Source organism: Aotus nancymaae, unplaced genomic scaffold (genome assembly GCF_030222135.1).
Source record: "Aotus nancymaae isolate 86718 unplaced genomic scaffold, 86718_ANA_hifiasm-v0.15.2.pri h1tg000092l, whole genome shotgun sequence".
NCBI lineage: Eukaryota > Metazoa > Chordata > Mammalia > Primates > Aotidae > Aotus > Aotus nancymaae.
The window spans coordinates 7762172-7781744 of record NW_026988507.1 but is presented as its reverse complement, the minus strand read 5'-3'; the positions used below and the strand labels follow the sequence as shown (position 1 = coordinate 7781744).

At 39.9% G+C, this 19573-nt stretch overlaps 1 protein-coding gene and 1 pseudogene across 19 annotated transcripts in view; one reads left to right on the top strand and one right to left on the bottom strand.

Annotated features, from left to right (window-relative positions):
* Nucleotides 1-19573, top strand: part of PPHLN1 (periphilin 1) — a 137508-nt gene that overhangs the window by 38110 nt on the left and 79825 nt on the right. The window lies entirely within an intron of this gene.
* Nucleotides 6928-8579, bottom strand: LOC105726252 (transcription factor BTF3-like; annotated as a pseudogene).

The following is a 19573-nucleotide window of genomic DNA, read 5'->3' as shown; positions in this document are numbered from 1 at the left end:
GCAATTTACTGTTTGGCAGAGAATAATACTATAGAACATCTTTGGTTTGTTTCAGTGGTGCAAATATTTATTGAGTGGTACAAATGTTTATATGTAGGGGACCATGCTTATATCACTAGCTGCCATCTAGAGAGTGAAATGAATACACAGGTAGATAACATAATATGAAACATGGTGAGGCTGTGTAAAGCGCTAGAGGAAGACAAAGCAACCCTTATCCTGTGCTACAGTTTTAGAAAAAGTTCACTGTAGGAGCTTTATTCTGTTAGTAGTTACTACTAAGAAAATATTAACTGCTGAGAAATGTTAACGAGGGAGGGAGAGGAGAGCTAAGGTAAACTAATGAGATTGTAGTTTATTTTGTGTTCAGTGTGGAGGATGACTTTTAAAGATGGCACTGGAGATTGAACAAGAAATTATGAATATCTGAATTGGAGAAAGGGAGTTGGGATGGAGAAAAAGGGTTAAATTTGATAAATAGGAAGTAAAAAATTAGCATGACATGCTTGTTGGATGTGGAAATATAAGGCAGAGAGAAATACCTGTATTTTTTGTTTTATTTACTGTGTACAATAATGCTATTATCTGGAGATAGGCAATATAGGAGGAATGGTTTCAAGGGAAGGGCTACATTCAAAATTGAGATTGTCCAAGGAGATGTAGTTAGACAAGAGCGATGAACTATAGAGTCAGAACCCTGGGCAGCATCTTTATGATTGTGGTGGAAAATAAAACTTTTGAAACAGTATATTTTGGGAGATTGACCTCATCAATTATAAAATGCTGTTATTACTGAGTGGAATTGAAAGCACAGGAGAAATTAGAGACCATGAAGCTATAGTGGGACTAATCTGTTGGTTCGTGTAATTTTTCTCTAGTTATGGTAATCCAACTGTATCTGTGAGGAAATAACAGATTTTGGAATTGATTCAGGCTTTGGATGGGCTAAGATGATATATTAGAATTGCAAGAGCAGAAAAATATGTTGGTGTTTATAGAATGATTCAAATACTGCTGTTTAGACTGAAAGGGCAATGAGTTGAATGGGGTTCATTACTCAAAAATATAGGATTCTAAGGGCATTGGTAAGGTGGAAATGGAGTTATTGTAGGACTGAAAAAAAAAACCTGAAGGATAAGACGTGGTGATTAGAGTGTGGTGATGCAATAAAAATCTAGCTGAAGAACACCTGGATAATGAATGGCAGAGTTTAGGATTTACATATATGCGAAAGTATTGTGGAGAGATAGGAGATGGTCAGCCTACATGAACCTACATTATTGCACAGATTATCTGTGAATTTTGAAAGTCATCCGTGATGTGGGTAGGATGTGTGGTAACAATGTGGACTGTGTCATTGTGCTAACTTCTTTAGGGCATTTGAGGAAGTCACCAGGAGGTTGATAATGTAGGGTACAGTAGGGTGGCATGAACTTACATGAGGAATATTTGGACCTCCTCCATTTTCTTAGGGGATGGAGGATTTATGGTTTCTTTTTTTATTTTTTTAATTAGCTGAAACCCCTTATAAAACCAGGATTTACAATTTCATATAGCCGAGGCCTTTGAAGAAGGTTCTCAATGTGCATTTACTACTCAAGAGCTTGATGGAAGTTAGTATTTATGTTCAAATGCCAGGTCTCAAAGGAAGAAGTTGGAGGAGTTGGTTCATAGAGGTCAAGGATGTGAAAGCTTTTACAAGACTGACTTAAATTACTGTATATACACAAATATGTTCACTACATATAAAGTACTTATGATGGTTACAGGTAAACAGTTAACATATTTATCTATGGTGATAATGTTCCTATTATCTTATATTACTTGTGGACTTAGAGTAGCTCAGGCAGGGAACAGAAATGGATGCCAGATTGGAGCAGCTGCTTCTTGGTGCCAGCTGATCTTTGCTATTTGTGTATGTAAGCCCAGTATGACCTGCTTCAAAAGAAGTCATAAATCCAGATTTTTAAAATGTGAAATCTCTTGATTTTTTTTTTTTTCACAGCTAATTAGAAGCAGAGTTTCTACCCCAGAGTTTGCAATCTCTGGGGTAGCGTAGCAATCTCAGACTCTGGAATGAAGAGCCTGTAACATGATAGTTTGACTAATACCCAGGTTTTCAACCCTGGCTGTACTCTAAATCTCCGAATTATATGGAAAGCCATTTTTTTGTTTTAAATGCTACTGCCTGGATCTCACACTTGGAGACCTCATTCAGTTGGTCTTGAGTGAAGCCTGGCATCAGTATTCATTTTTTTTTTCTTGTGAGATATGTCTCATTATAGCATATGCCCACGGCATCAGTATTCTTTAGAAGCTCATCAGGCCAGGTACGGTGGCTTGTGCCTTCAATTCCAGCTATTCAGAAGACTGAGGAGGGAGGATTTCCTGAGGCCAGCAGCTTGAGATCAGCCTGGGCAACAAAAAGGAGGGGTGCTTATCAGGTTATTGTAATGTAAAACTAGGTTTGAGAACCACAGGTCGAAAAATTGCACAAAGTGACAAAGTCCAGAAACTGCAAGATCATGTTAACAATTACTTTCTTGGTCACATTCTCTCAGTTATGGTCGCTTTCTCTCTGTGTCTCAATGGCAGCAATCCCCTTTGCTTACGTTTCTAAAACTTGTGTCCATAACAATCACTTAGAAGTTCATTATGAATGAAGAGGTCAGGGCTTTATCTCGAGATTCTGATTCAGTAAGTGGAGTCTTGCAGTCTGTATTTTTAACAAATCCACAGGGTGATTGTGATGCCGATAGTCTGGAGGCTGGAATTTTTTTTTTTTTTGAGACAGTCTCGCTCTGTTGCCAGGCGCCAGGCTGACCTCCTGAATTGCTGGGACTACAGGCGCACGCCACCATGCCCAGCTAATTTTTTTTTTTATTTTTTGTAGAGATGGGGTTTCACCATGTTGGCCAGGATGGTCTTGATTCTCGACCTCGTGATCCGCCCGCCTCGGCCTCCCAAAGTGCTGGGATTACAGGCGTGAGCCACCGCACCCGGCCCTGGAGGCTGGAATTTTGAGAAACACTGACCTGTATTTTGTCTTCTGATGACTGACAAATGTGTATCTTTGGCTTTGACTTTTCTTCTGAACTCTAGATCTCTATGTTCAACTGCATATTAGATATCTTCACCTGGAATCTCACATTTTTCATTGAAATCCTTGCAGTGACTGCTTGTCTATTCTTCACACTTCCTAGGCATATCTTACCTCTATAAGAGCAGGCACTGTTTTAGGTATTAGAGATCAAACTGTGAATAACACAGATAAGATTTCTGTTCTCACAGAACATGTTCTAGGCTGGGCATGGTGGCTCACACCTATAATCCGAGCACTATGGGAGGCTGAGGTGGGTGGATCACCTGAGGTTAGATGTTTGAGACCAGCCTGGCCCACATGGTGAAACCCCCATCTTTACTAAAAATAGAAAAATTAGCTGGGCATGGTGGCATGTGCCTGTAATCCCAGCTACTCAGGAAGCTGAGGTGGAAGAATCACTTGAACCTGGAGGCAGAGGTTGCAGTGAGCTGAGATCACAGCATTGCACCCAGCCTGGGTGACAGAGGGAGACTCCGCCTCAAAAAAGAAAAAAAAGTTCTAGTTGGAAGATCTCTTAGTCCGTATCTTATGCCTAGAATACTTTTTTTGTTTGTTTGTTCTACTTTTCCTAGAATACTTTTAACTTTAAAAGATGTGATTTTGTGGAAAGAGCTTTGAACTTGATCACCAAACTTCTAATCCAAACTCAAGCAGAGAGACAGGTGTTTGATTTTTTGATAGGATAGAAAAAGAGGTGATATGGAAAATTCCTTAGCTTAAGTCACAGTTCCCTTGGTTTTCCATTTCTACGTTTAAAATAAAAGGTCGCACTTCATTTATTCTTAACCTTGCCTTGCTAATAACCAGGCTGCGTTCTCAAAATAATTCTTGAAATCTTAATTCTTTTTGGAAGTTTCTATTGACTAGAAAGGAAGTAGCCAATATTTTATGTGAATATTTGTGCATATTTGGATGTGGAAAGGAGAGAAAAATGAGGTCCAGAACAAGAAGTAAATGCTTTCTGTCTCCCCATTCTTCCCTTCCCTTACATCCTTTTCTTCCACTTCGTTGAATTTTAGTCATAACCAGTGAGCATACATCTGCTGACACTGAGGGTTCTATTATTTCTTACTGGTTTGGCTGGTATGAGGGTTTGGAATTACCTTGGGGATGCGTATTAACAGGAGAGTCTGAGCTTCAAAAATCTGCTTTTCAAATAAGCATCTAAAGTAATCCGAAATCACAGATGGTTCAAGGACCACGTTTTTTTGAGACGGAGTCTTAATCTGTCACCCAGGCTGGAGTGCAGTGGTGCGATCTTGGCTCACTGCAACCTCTGCCTCCCAGGTTCAGGTGATTCTCCTGCCACAGCATCTCGAGTAGCTGGGATTACAGGCACATGCCATGGCTTATTTTTGTATTTTTAGTAGAGATGGGGTTTTACCATGTTGGTTAGTCTGGTCTCAAACTCCTGACCTTGTGATCTACCCGCCTCTGCCTCGCAAAGTGCTGGAATTACAGGGGTGAGCCACTGTGCCCTGCCCAAGGACCACATTTTGAGAGACAGTACCTTACGGGGTGTTAGTTCTTTCCCTCCTTCATTCTCCTGATGACTTTGTGTCTTTTATGTGCCAGGCAGTATAGCTGAAGTGTTTGCAATATAGCCAAAGACACTGTCCTAATTCTCAAAGCTGTGTACTTTTTGATAATAAAAAGCATCAGTTTTTTGTTAAATGTGTTTTTTTTGGAGGCCTCATAATAATCCTTCTGGTTATATTGTTATTTATATTTCTTCAAGGGCCCTTTTTGATACTCCATATAATTCATTGTATTGAATACATTGTATCATATATGTTGATACCTTCATTTTCAACATAGCTAGAAACCTATAGTTTGAAGGTTTTTGTTGTAAGTTTTCTCTCCATGGTAAATGGACCTTTGTCTTGCAGTTTTTACCTGGTGATTAATGGAACAGCATTAAAAATATGTCCAAGACTCCAATGTATTTTTTCTCTATTTAGCATGCATGGTTCAGGGTCATGGTTAAAACAAACAAAAAATTCTTAAAATCAGGATGATACTCGCACAAAGAAAATTATACTAGTTGATGCTGAATGGTTTTTACAGCTAACTGCTAGTACCAGAACACCTTTTTTTTTTTTTTTTGAGACGTAGTCTTGCTCTTTCACCAGGCAGGAGTTTGGTGGTACGATCTTGGCTCATTGCAAGCTCTGCCTCCTGGGTTCAAGTGATTCTCCTGCCTCAGCCTCCTGAGTAGCTGGGATTACAGGCATGCACTACCACGCCCAGTTAATTTTTGTATTTTTAGTAGAGACAGGGTTTCACCATGTTGGCCAGGATGGTCTTGATCTCCTGACCTTGTGATCCACCCGCCTCGGCCTCCCAAAGTGCTGGGATTACAGATATGAGCCCACTGTGCCTGGCACACCTTTTTTTTTTGAGACAGTCTCACTCTGTCGACCAGGCTGGAGTGCAGTGGTGCGATTCTCGGCTCACTGCAGCTTCTGCCTCCCAGGTTCAAGCCATTCTCCTGCCTCAGCCTCCCAAGTAGCTGGGATTACAAGCTCATACCACCATGTCTGGCTAATTTTTGTATTTTTACTAGAAACAGGGTTTCTCCATGTTGGCCAGGCTGGTCTTGAAGTCTTTAACTCAGATGATCTGCCCTCCTTGGCCTCCCAAAGTGCTGGGATTAAAGGTGTGAGCCACCCCACCTGTTTTTTTTTTTTTTTTTTTTTGAGACAGAGTTTCTCTGTGTTGCCCAGGCTGGTCTCTAACCCCTAAGCTCAACCAGTTTCCCTGCCTCAGCCTCCCAAAGTGCTGGAATCACAGGCCTGAGCCACCGCGCCCAGAGAGTCGTCATTTTAAACACAGGTTTTAGAACTTACCTGAAGGCTGAGTGAATATTTTTAAATATTAAGTGTCTACTTAAACTTTATCATGAATAATATGCGACACTTTGGGTTTGGCTATAAATCGCTAGGGATTTAATGATCCTAAAAAGGGAAATACGACTCTGGCCCATAAATCAGGGTTAAACTTCTAGAGTCCACACAGGGAGAAAATATTAGGACTGCAAATATTATACTTTTCTGACTCTCAGAATGTCTTTCTTCATGGACACTTTTTTTTTCTCTGTCTGTGTACATCTGTACATTCATGTCTGTAAATATCTGGCTTTTTCTAGGTTCAGTTTCACAACATGTTGCAGAATACTTTTGATTCCTTCTCGTTCTTATTATCACAATTAACTGCTGAACTTAGTTTGCACTAGGTTTTAAATGTCAACCATGAGAATTTCTATCTCTGAGGGTAAAATAAGAGAGATTATAAAAGAATCCTACTAATCCATAAATGAGAAGGGGATCTTGATGTTTATTACTGTTTAGTTTTCCTTCCGACACTAACACAAGTACACACATACAGCTACTATGAATAATGGTGGGTACTCTATAAATACTATTAGGTACTAGTGCACATGATGTAAGTTTTACAAAACAAATTATTTCTGTTAAATTTTTATCTGCTACTATAAAAACAATTTATGATAAATGAGGTAAAAATGAAAAATCAAAGTCTTAGTTTTTTTTTTTTTTATTTACTAGGCACAGAACTTTATTAACTTTTGTTTCAAACTTGATTCCCAGGCTTCTTCAGCTTAATTAGCTGCAAAGAATGAATTGTGTATAAGCAAAAACTGAAAAGAGCTGCAGTGTCCAAGGGACGTGGGCTTAAAAATATTAGAGATCTATGTTTTATCAGATCCATAAACAAAAATTTTTTAAAAAGCAGTCATAATATAAAATAGCAGCTTCCAGTAATTTCTTCAAGTTTTATCTTCAGAAGTTGACTCAATGCCGCATTCAGTTTGCCTCATTCTTGGAAGCCTCATCAAAATTCTCCACAAGATCTGGAACTTCATCATCATCCTCCTCTCCAGTAGCAAGTGGTGCTTTTCCATCCACAGATTGTTTGGGCAGAGCTTCAGCCAGTCTCCTTAAACTAGTCAGACTGTCTGCCCCTAGCTGATTTAAGATGCTGGGCAGCATTTCTGTCAGCTGCTTTGTCTCAGCATGGCCTGTAATGGTGAAAGTACTTGTTTGCTGCCAGAGATGTCTGAACTTTAGGGTTGTTAAAATGTATCACTGTTCCTTGGTTTGTAAACATATTCACCTCTTCAATACCAGAAATATTGTTTACTCGTAATTTCTTTTTTATTTTATTTTATTTATTTTTCTTTTGAGGGACCAAGGGCATTCTAAAGTAAACCTGAAACACTAGTTCAGTCTTGATGGGAATGTGTGAGAAGACAGGTCTCATTACCCCCTCCTCCCTTTGGAATTCAGGCACAGCTCACCAGCATTAACATTAAAACAGAGACGTGAAGACTGACAAAAGACTCTTTGTAGTAGTAAAATATCAATGTGACAGCTAGCAGGCCCTGAAAGACATTTTCTTGATCCAGGAGACAATTAACTAAGAGTCTAGTACCCAGTCTGGTAAGAAGCATTTATAATCTATTCTCTCTGAAGCCAGCTACCTGGAGGCTTCATCTGCATAATAAGAACCTTGGTTTCCACAACCTCTTATCTTAACCCAGACAATCCCTCCAATTAATTAGATAAACTTTCGACCAATTGCTATCCAGAAAATCTTTGAATCTGCCTATGGCCTAGAAGCCCCCAGCCCTTTGAGTTGTCCCACCTTTCTGTAATGAACCAATATACATCTTACCCGCATTCATTGAAGTCTTATATCTCCCTAACGTGCAAAACCAAGCTGTAGCCCAACCACCTTGAGCACATGTTTTCAGGATCTCCTGGGTTCTACAGTGGGCCGTATTCATGCATATTTGGCTTAGAATAAATCTCTTCAAATATTTTACAGAGTTTGACTCTTTTCATCAACAAACTCTTGGGCTCAACTGATCCTTCCACCTCAGCCTCCCAGGCAGCTGGTATAGGCGCATGCCCATCTTACTTGACTATGAATAAAAGACTTTAGAACACTCAACTAAACAAGGCCAGTCTGACCTTGAAATTCTAGTGAAATTGTACTTACCACTGATCCAAAATGTAACACTATTCCCCAGGTGTTTTTTTTTTTTTTTTTTTAATTTCTGGATCTTTTTGGTTTACCTCATAACTGCTGGCTTAGATTTCCAGCTTCTGCAGAATTCATATTTAATTTATGATACGATAATGAAGTATGTTGGGGACCAGCACCAACCCCATACTTGGGTACCCTTAGTTCTGATGGTGACGAGGGATTAAGAAAAGGAAATAAAGACAGAGACACGAGTAGAAGTTACAGTGTGGGTTCACTGGACCAACGCAAGCATGGGAACTGCGTTGGTTACCCCTAACTTCTTTAAGAAGAACCAAAGTTTTTTATCATCTGCTGTGGCTGTTCTATGAACCCCTTTCTTCTTTCTGCAAGTAGTTCCTTTACCACCAGTGTGCACTTGTGCTTGCAGTTGGGCGAGATTTTCCTGGTTCATGATTGTTTCTTTCATTTTGTCGGAGTGGATAAAGGGCCACGCGGGGGCCGACTAGGATTGGTGCTCAGGGGGGTCTTGGGTGGACCAGCTGAGATTAGGCACATACACCTGGAGACACAAGATGGCAGCTAAGGCAGTTTCTTTTTTTTTTAATTAAGATACCATGGAAAGAGCAAACTAAGCAACCTTATATCTTACTTTATATCTAAACAAAACCCTTTCCTAGATCTAATTCTTCAGAACAGTAACTGGCTAGATAAGATCATTTGCCTATTTAATAGAGAAAACTTATTTTAACCTTGTTATCTTAAATATTAATATTTATGAGGTGATTTGTCTGTCTTCATTGAATTATCTTCATATCCTTTGTTTTTTATTTGTGTGTTCATCTTATTAGTGGTTTTGCTAACATTCATTAAAGATTAAAAGTAAATTACAATTATTACTATTTTTGAAACAGAGTTTCGCTCTGTTGCCCCAGGCTGGAGTGCAATGGCGCAATCTTGGCTGACTGCAACCTCTGCCTCCCAGGTTCAAGCAGTTCTCCCACCTCAGCCTCCTGAGTAGCTGGGATTACAGGCACGTACCACCATGTCTGGCTAATTTTTGTATTTTTAGTAGAGACAGGGTTTCACCATGTTGGCCAGGCAGGTCTCAAACTCCTGACCTCAGGTGATCCACCCTACGTCAGCCTCCCAAAGTGCTAAGATTATAGGCGTGAGCCACTACGCCCAGCGAAAAATAAATTATTAAATATTAATGTTTAAGACCGCCATTGATGTTGAAATTTTCTCTTTTAATTGGAAATTTGCATTAAATTTAATTCTAATTTTCACCTTAGAGGCCTTTTTTGTATACAGTTTATACTTGGTATTTTGTTACAAAATGGCTCTTCCTGTATACTTAGATTTTTTTTTTTTTCTTACTTATTTATTTATTGCTGTACTTTAAGTTCCGGTATACCTGTGCAGAACATGCAGGTATGCCACATAGATATACACGTGCCATGGTGGTTTGCTGCATCCATCACCCCATCATCGACCTTAGGTATTTCTCCTAATGCTATCCTTCCCCTAACCCCCCACCCCCTGACAGGCCCCGTTGTGTGATGTTCCCCTTTCTGTGTCCATGTGTTCTCATTGTTCAACTCCCACTTATGAGTGAGAACATGTGGTGTTTGGTTTTCTGTTCTTATGTTAGTTTGCTGAGATTGATGGTTTCCAGGACGTGAATTCATCCTTTATTATGGCTGCATAGTGTTCCATGGTATATATGTGCCACATTTTCTTTAGTCTATCATCGATGGGCATTTGGGTTGATTCCAAGTCTTTGCTATTGTGAACAGTGCTACAGTAAACATATGTGTGCATGTGTCTTTATGATAGAATTATTTGTAATTCTTTGGGTATGTACCCAGTAATGGGATTGCTGGGTCAAATGGTATTTCTCGTTGTAGATCTTTGAGAAATTGCCACACTGTCTTCCACAATGGTTGAAATAATTTACACTCCCATCAACAGTGTAAAGGCATTCCTGTTTCTCCACATTCTTTCCAGCGTCTATTTCCTGACTTTTTAATGATCGCCATTCTAACTGGTGTGAGATGGTATCTCAGTGTGGTTTTGATTTGCATTTCTGTAATGACCAGTGATGATGAGCTTTTTTTCATATGTTTATTGGCCACATAAATATCTCCTTTTGAGCAGTGTCTGTTCATATCCTTGGCCCACTTTTTGATGAGGTTGTTTGTTTTTTTCTTGTATTTGTTGAAGTTCTTTGTAGATTCTGGATATTAGCCCTTTGTCAGATGAGTAGACTGCAGAAATGTTCTCCCATTCTGTAGGTTGCCTGTTCACTCTGATGATAGTTTCTTTTGCTGTGTGGAAGCTCTTTGGTTTAATTAGATCCCATTTGTCAATTTTGGCTTTTGTTGCCATTTGTTTTGGGTTTTAGTCATGAAGTCTTTGCCCATCCCTATGTCCTGAATGGTATTACCTAGTTTTTCTTCTAGGGTTTTTATTTTACATCTTAGGTTTAAATCTTTAATCTATCTTAAGTTAATTTTTGAATAAGGTGTAAGGAAGGGATCCAGTTTCAGCTTTCTACAGGTGGCTAGCCAGTTTCCCAGCACCATTTATTAAATAGGGAATCTTTCCCCATTGATTGTTTTTGTCAGGTTTGTCAAAGATCAGATGGTTGTAGGTGTGTGGCATATTTCTGAGGCCTCTGTTCTGTTCCATTGGTCTATCTATCTGTTTTAGTATAGTACCATGCTGTTTTGATTACTGTAACCTTGTAGTGTAGGAAGTCAGGTAGTGTGATGCCTCCACCTTTTTTTTTGCTTAGAATTGTCTTGGCTACGCGGGCTCTCTTTTGGTTTCATATGAAATTTAAGGTGGTTTTCTCCAGTTCTGTGAAGAAAGTCCGTGGTAGCTTCAAAGTTAATAGTTTCAGAAGGCATGGTACCAGCTCCTTTTTGTACCTCTGGTAGAATTCAGCTGTGAAATGTCTGGTTCTGGACTTTTTGGAATTTTCAGCCTTTTTAGTATTGAATCTATCAATTACTTTGGGCAGTATGGCCATTTTCACGATACTGATGATTCTTCCTAACCATGAGCATGGAATGTTTTTCCATTTGTTTGTGTCTTCTCTTATTTCTTTGAGCAGTGGTTTGTAGTTCTCTTTGAAGAGGTCCTTCACATTCTTTGTAAGTTGTATTCCTAGATATTTAATTCTCTTTGTAGCAGTTGTGAATTGGAGAGTTCACTCATGATTTGGCTGTTTGTCTGTTACTATTATATAGGAATACTTGTGGTTTCTGCACATTGATTTTGTATCCTGAGACTTTGCTGAAGTTGCTTATCAGTTTAAGAAGATTTTGGGCTGAGACAATGGGGTCTTCTAAATATACAGTCATGTCATCTGCAAATAGAGACAATTTGACTTCCTTGTTTCCTAATGGAATACCCTTTTTTTCTCTTTTTTTGCCTGATTGCACTGGCCAGAACTTCCAATACTATGTTGAATAGGAGTGATGAGAGAGGGCATCCTTGACTTGTGCCGGTTTTCAAAGGGAATGCTTCCAGTTTTTGCCTATTCAGTATGATATCGGCTATGGGTTTGTCATAAATAGCTTTTATTATTTTGAGATACGTTCCGTCAATACCTAGTTTATTGAGGGCTATTGAATTTTGTCGAAGGCCTCTGCATCTATTGAGATAATCATGTTTTTTGTCTTCGGTTCTGTTTATGTGATGGATTACGTTTATTAATTTGCGTATGTTGAACCAGCCTTACATCCCAGGGATGAAGCTGACTTGATTGTGATGGATAAGCTTCTTGATGTGCTGTTTGATTGGTTTGCCAGTATTTTATTGAGGATTTTCGCATCAATGTTCATCATGGATATTGGCTTGAAATTTTCTTTTTTAGTTGTGTCTCTGCCGGGTTTTGGTATCAGGATGATGTTGGTCTCATAAAATGAGTTAGGGAGAATTCCCTCTTTTTCTGTTGTTTGGATTAGTTTCAGATGGCATGGTACTAGCTCCTCTTTGTACCTTGGGTAGAATTTGGCTGTGAAACTCTCTGATTCTGGACTTTTCGGAGTTTTCAGCCTTTTTACACTGGTTTCTTCCCATCTTTGTGAATTTCTCTTCCTTTGGTCTTTGAGGTTGGTGACCTTTGGAACGGGTCTCTGAGTGGACATCCTTTTGTTGATGTTGAAACTATTTCTTTGTGTTTTTTAATTTTCCTTCTTACAGTCAGGCCCCACTGCTGCAACTCTGCTGGAGTTTGCTGGAGATCCACTCCAGACCCTGCTTGCCTGGGAATCACCAGTGGAGGTAGCAGAACAGCAAAGATTGCTGCCTGTTCCTTCCTCTGGTAGCTTCATCCCAGAGGGGTACCCGCCAGACACCAGCCATAGCGCTCCTGTATGCGGTATCTGTTGGCGTCTACTGGGAGGTGTCTCCTAGTCAGGATACACGGGGGTCAGGATATCCACTTGAGGAGGCTGTCTGTCTCTTATCAGAGCTCAAACACTGTATTGGGAAATCCACTGCTCTCTTTAGAGCTGCCAGGCAGGGATGTTTAGGTCTGCTGAAGCTGTACCGACTACCATCCTTTTTCCCAGGTGCTCTGTCCCAGGAAGGTAGGGGCTTTATTAATAAGTCCCTGACAGGCTGCTGCCTTTTTTCAGAGATGCCCTGCCTAGTGAGGACGTCTAGTGAGGCAGTCTGCCCAGTTTGAACTTCCCAGCAGCTTTGCTTACCGATTGAAACCACCTACTGGAGCCTCAGCAATGGCGGACGCCCCTCCCCACACCGAACTCGAACGTCCCAGGTCAAGTTCAGACTGCTCTGCTGGCTGCGAGAATTTCAAGCCAGGGGATCTTAGCTTGTTGGTCTTCATGGGGGTGGGACCCGCTGAGCCAGATCACTTGGCTCCCTGGCTTCAGCTGCCGTTCCAGGGGAGTGAACCTGTCTCATTGGCTTTCCAGGTGCCACTGGGGTATTAAAAAAAAGGGGGGTGAACCTTCTGTCTTGCTGGCAGTCCAGGCATCACTGGGGTATGAAAAAAAACCTGCTGCTACTAGCTCGGTTTCTGCCCAAACAGCTGCCCAGTTTTATGCTAGAAACCCAGGGCCCTGGTGGTTGTGGAGGTACTGGAGGGAATCTGCTGGTCTGTGAGCTGTAAAGACTGTGGGAAAAGTGCAGTATCTGGGCCAGAGTGCAGGGAACAGTCCCAAATGACTTCCCTTGGTTAGGAGAGGGAGTTCCCTGGCGCCTTGTGCTTCCTGGGTGAGGCAGTGCCCCACCTGCTTTGGCTCATCCTCCTTAGGCTGCAGCCACTGTCCAACCAGTCCAATGAGATGAACCAGGTACCTCAGCTGGAAATGTGGTATTCACCTGCTTTCTGCTTCGCTGTTGCTGGGAGCTACGCACAGGAGCTGTTCCTGTTCGGCCATCTTTCCCAGGGACCTTAGTTTTTTTTTTTTTCTTATAGTTTTTGTGGTGAGTTGGTTTTTTTCTTCTATCTTTTCCATGCAAACATTTAGCTTTTTGTTTATTTTTTGAGAGGGAGTCTCACTCTGTTGCCCAGGCTGGGGTGCAGTGGCACAATCTCGGCTCACTGCAACCTTTGCCTCCTGGGTTCAAGCAATTCTTTCCCTTAGCCTCCCGTGTAGCTGGAAGTACAGGTGCCTACCACCAAGTCTGGCTAATTTTTGTACTTTTAGTAGACATGGGGTTCCACCATGTTGGCCAGGCTGGTCTTGAATTCCTGACCTCGTGATCCACCTGCTTTGGCCTCCCGAAGTGCTGGGATTACAGGTATGAACCTCTGTGCCTGGACACATTTAGCTTTTAATTCACCTGAACTTATCATGATATGTGTTATAATAAGAAAATTGATTGCTGTCATCCCCAAGTTGTCTCAGTTATATAAAATATCTTAAAGTTTGAGAGTCCATGTATTCGTGTAAGGTTAAAAATGAGATAATTGATGATGAAAAGACTAAAACCTAAAACTGTAATATAGATACCTTTCATGTCAGAATTGCTGTGTCTAGAGAGGTTAGGAAAATGAAGCTCAGAGAGGTTAATTATGTTAAGGTCCAAAGGCCGTGTATAAGTAGATTGAATTAATTGTTCAATCAGTATTTGCCCGTAAGAAGTAATCTGACGTGTGGGACTCTAAGTAAATGTGTTTCTCAAAGTTACTTACTCACAGAACCCCTTTTTATGTTTTGTAGTAGAGTGGGAAATATTAATATTTTGTGGATTTGTGTTTTATGCAACATATTTTAAGAAAGGCTTTTCTTATTATAAAGTCAGATCTCTGGTAGACAACAAAATATGAACCAGCCAAAACATGTCTATTTAATTAATTTTGCTTTCCAAAATACAATTAAGCTTTTAAAGCACAAAAATTTTAAGATACTGGTAAGAGATAGGGTGGGAAAAAAAAAAACTGCATACCTTTCTTGATATTCTGTGAGAAATATGAAATGTAGGTAGCCTCTTTCTTCTTTAATAAATTGTACTTGAAAGCTTTCAGGAAGTACATAATTATTTATATTAGAGGTTGACAAATTACAACCCATATGCCAAATCTAGTCAGCTGTCTGTTTTTGTAAATAAAATTATATTGGAACACAGCTATGCTATTTGTTTATGTCTTGTCAGGTGGCTGCTGTTGTGTGTCAGAGGAATGTGGAGAAGATGTGATAGACATTATAGCCACAGTGCCTAAAATATTTACTTGACTTTTGAAAGAGCAAACTCTTTCTGACCCCTAGTTTAGTGAGCTGCATTTCTGCCTACTTTACTTCATATGCTTTATCTGCATAAAGAACTCCTTCACTGAAGTTCTTGGCATTTCATCCACTGTAAAGTAAGTCCCCTGGGAAGTCAAGCTGAAGTCTTTTTCTAGAAGTTATATTATGGCTTGGTTTTAAACTCTTGCAGACATGCAAGATTCCATAGCTTTGCTTTCCTGAGTGACTTATAGCTATAAGGCAGTTGTATTGGCATGCCTGGCTATTTCTTGTTGTAAACCTTTTACTGGTTTAATGAAAATTATACTAGGATAATAGGGTAAATAGACATAGCTAACATCTTTTGAGTGCTATATGCCAGGCTCTGTTCCAAATTTTTTGTATATTATTCTGTTTATTCCTCACATCACCTCTGTGAAGTAGGTGTTATTACTATTATCCCCACTTTATAGTTGAGGAAACTAAAATGTAGGGAGATTAAATAACTTGGTCAAGGTCAGCCAGTTTTTTTTTTTTTTTTTTTTTGAGACAGAGTTTCGCTCTTGTTACCCAGACTGGAGTGCAATGGCGCAATCTCAGCTCACTGCAACCTCCGCCTCCTGGGTTCAGGCAATTCTCCTGCCTCAGCCTCCTGAGTAGCTGGGATTACAGGCATGCGCCACCATGCCCAGCTAATTTTTTGTATTTTTAGTAGAGACGGGGTGTCACCATGTTGACCAGGATGGTCTCGATCTCTTGACCTCGTGATCCACCTGCCTTAGCCTCCCAAAATGCTGGAATTATAGGCGTGAGCCACCACGCCCGGCCCGGTCATCCAGTTCTTAAGGAATGGAATGAGATTTGAAACTTTTCCTCCAATTTTCTTGCCTCCTAATTCTTTGATTCTTGAGATGAGTTCTGGGCATATTTCTTCCTCCTTATTACTTTCTCCAGGCTTCTGTTTCCACATCATCTTTGAACTTCCTCATTTACACCACCCAGTCTTACTGTATTCTCTGATGAATTTCCAGGAATCCATTCCTTCTTCCTTGATGATCATAATTTCTGGCTCACAATCTTCTCTATCCAGTCTGCCTCTGTATCCTGATTTAATGCCACCATTAACTCTAGTTCTTTCTTGTATTTTTCAACTTTATATATCCAGAGGCGTGGTCAGACCCTACTTTCATCACTGGGAAGTGTTTTGCCTTTATCATGAACTCTGAATTTCTACATTTTGACTGCTGGACAGTTCATTTACAGCTCTTACATGCTAGTGAGTCTCTTTAATTCAGTCCTTTTCAGCGTTTTGTGTGCATAGAAGTCACCTGAAAAGCCTTATCCAGAAGCCTGGGTCACACCCTCAGAGATTCTAATTCAGCTGGTGAGGGTTGATGCCCATGAATTAGCATTTCTGTCACCTTTCCTGCAAATTTTGAGGCAAGTATACCGGTCTGTGGACTCTCATTTTGAGAAGCATTACTCTAATTAATACTTTGCCCCAGAGGATCTGTAAAACTTTATAATCTGCCTGAAGCCTCCATTCACATTCTTTCCTTTTTTACTTTTTATTGATGACTTCTGTAATTACTGAGACAAAGGCCTTCTGATGAGAACTCTGTTCTGTTTTCTTTTCTCAAAATGAGAGTTTTTCTGTTTACCCTTTTCATATTCTTCTCTTCTACTTAGTCCCTTTGTCTTAGTTTGTCCTGTTGACTTTTGGCTCCTTCTTTACTATTAACCTTTTTGTGTCTTGGGTTATCAGTTTCCCCTTCTGTAGTGAATTGGCTTTTTTCTGTCAACCTTCTGCAATGGTCAAATAAGCCCCTTTGCTCAAAATACCGTTCCCTCCCATATTCCCACCTTCAACCTGTTGTGGAAGAAAAGTAATGGCTTAACTTCTTCACTAGCTATATCTTAATTTCTTGCAGTCTGCTTTGGTTTCCAAAATTTTACTAGATTCTTGGACCGACAGATCAAATGACACCTATTTTTTTTGTTGTTGTTGTTTGTTTTTTGTTTTTTGAGCCAGAGTCTCACTCTGTTGCCTAAGCTGGAGTGCAGTCTCTGCCTTCTGGATTCAAGTGATTCTCCTGACTCAGCCTCCCGAGTAGCTGGGACTACAGGCATGCACAGTCACACCAGCTGATTTTTGTATTTTTAGTAGAGATGGGGTTTCACCTTGTTGGCCAGGCTAGTCTCAAATTCCTGCCCTCAAATGAAATGTCCCTCCTCGGCCTTCCAAAGTGCTGGGATTACAGGTGTGAGTCACCGTGCCCAGCCTGGTGTTATTTTTTTTTTTTTGAGACAGGGTCTTGCTCTGTCACACACACTGGAGTGCAGTGGCACGAACATGGTTCATGGCAGCCTCTCCTGAGCTCAAGTGATCCTCCCACCTAAGCCCCCTGAATAGCTGAGACTACCAGTGGGTGCCACCTTTCTCAGCTAGTTTTATATTTTTTGTAATGACAGGCTTCTCTATGTTGCCCATGCTGGTCCTGTACTCCTTGGCTCAAGCCGTTCTCCCACCTCTGCCTCCCAAAGTTCTGGGATTGAAAACATGAGCCACTGTACCCAGCCAACTCCTAGGTCTTAAATATAAGTCCCCCCAGACTTGCAGTATGTGATACTATCCTTTCTCTTTTAAAAGTTTTCTACCTTTGCTTTTCACTCACTGCTTTTTTAAGGTCTCTTTGTTCTAACTACTTCAGTTCTTGTTCATATAGTACTCTAATCTGTTAACTGCTTTTTCTTAAAGTTTGTGATGCTTTTCCCACCATCTAAATCTGTGCTATCCAGTATGGGAGCCACTAAACTGCATGCTGAAGCCACTCACCTTCAGCACTTGAAATATGGTCAGGTCAAACTGAAATATTCTGTAAGCATAAAATACACACTGGATTTTTGATATTTAGGTTAAAAAAAGAATGTAAAATAGCTTACTAAATTTTTTTAATGTCAATTGCATGTTGGTAATACTTTAGATACATTGGGTTAAGTAAAATGCTAAATTTAATTTGATCTGTTTCTCTTTACTTTAGATATGACTGCTACTTCTGTAGCTTGACTATATTTCTGTTAGATAATGTTGGTCTAAATCTCATCTTTCCTTAAGACCCGGATCAGTTTTCTCTGTACTTATAAGGTAACCTTCTGAATTATAGTACCAGCCTTCTTAAACATTTGGTCCTCACGCCCCTCACCCTACCCGCCTTCCCAATATACTTAGCTTCTTCAAAACAATAGTAATTCCCATAGTGCTGTTCATATAGTGGACACTATATATATATATATATATATATATATATATATATATATATATAAAATAATATACACCACATATATCTGAAAAAAAAGGCTATAGCGACTTTAGGATACTTATGAAAATTGAGGCCTGTTGTGATGTTTTTGCTCAAATTGTTGGTCAGCAGGAGAGGTATTGATGTGAAGGGGAGAAGAGACATTATTCTACTCTGAGCTATTAACATTTGACATTTAACATCCCCCAAGTGTATACAGCCACCCCAGGCCACTGATAGCGCTGAACTGTTGTGATTTTACTGCCATCTGGTGTCAGGATTAGGAAACTGTAGTTCAGCATTTTGTCTCTTCAATAGAGGAAGGTAGACAATCTTTCCTCTGAATGTGGACCTACTCTTCTCTGTCCCATAAGCAAGTTATCAGTAAGAGCTCATTTAATTTCAATGTAGGAAACCTTTATTTTCCTTCTTAGGATACTCTTTTCCTTGGCTTCCGTGATAAATGCATTCTCCCTTCTAATGTGTCTCTGGCTGTTCTCTCATTCTGTGACAGCCCATTTCTCTCTTCATAGTATAGTTATTTTAGCCTCACATTCTGGGCCTGCTGTTCTTTTTTTCTTTTGATTTCATCTATACCATGGCTTTAAGTACTGCCTATTTACAGACAAATTTATATTGATAGCCAAACATTTCCTCTGAGTTTCAGACTAGTATCTTTAGTTGCTTACCTAGATATTACACAAACATCTTAAATATAACATGCTCCTATTAACATGTGGATCTCCCACCTTTATCCTCGTTTTTCAAATTTATTTTTCTCATTTCATTAATCTATCTTGACAAAATTATGGTAATCAGCTTGGCATCCCTTGTCTTTCACACTTTATTAGTAAAACATTAATCATGACCCATTAAGTCTAGAAGGTATATTCTTGTACATGTAAACTTGGTGACCCCTCACCTGCTCCTTTCCCATCTAAGCTATCACTGTCTCTTGGCTGGACTAAGTTAGATTCCTTGTTAGTCTCTTTACATCCATTCTTGGCTGCACTCACATGTTTTATGTATATATATTTGTCTAATGTCAGCTTCTCTATTATCTTGAGAGTTCTGTGATGGCAGGAACTGTGTACATTTGGTAAACCATTGGGTCCCAGCACCTCACACAATTTATAAAATCTGTTTATTTAATACCCATATTACCACTCTGGGTAACCAGTGCTATTGGTATGACCCTTGTAGTTTTAGTGACTAAACTAGTGCTGGAATTCCTTAATGCTCTATTTCAGTATTAGTGTTCTATACCAGGTCATTTACCATAAATGAATTTAAGCTGTTTTCTCCTTTTTCCCAGGGAAACTTACTTGTGTCTGAAGGGACAATATATTTGGGGTATTCATCAGCTAGTGTTCAAATGAACTTTAGGACAACAGCCTACTTATATCATATGGACTGCCAATCAATATGCTGAAATAATTTTGTAAGCATTTGAA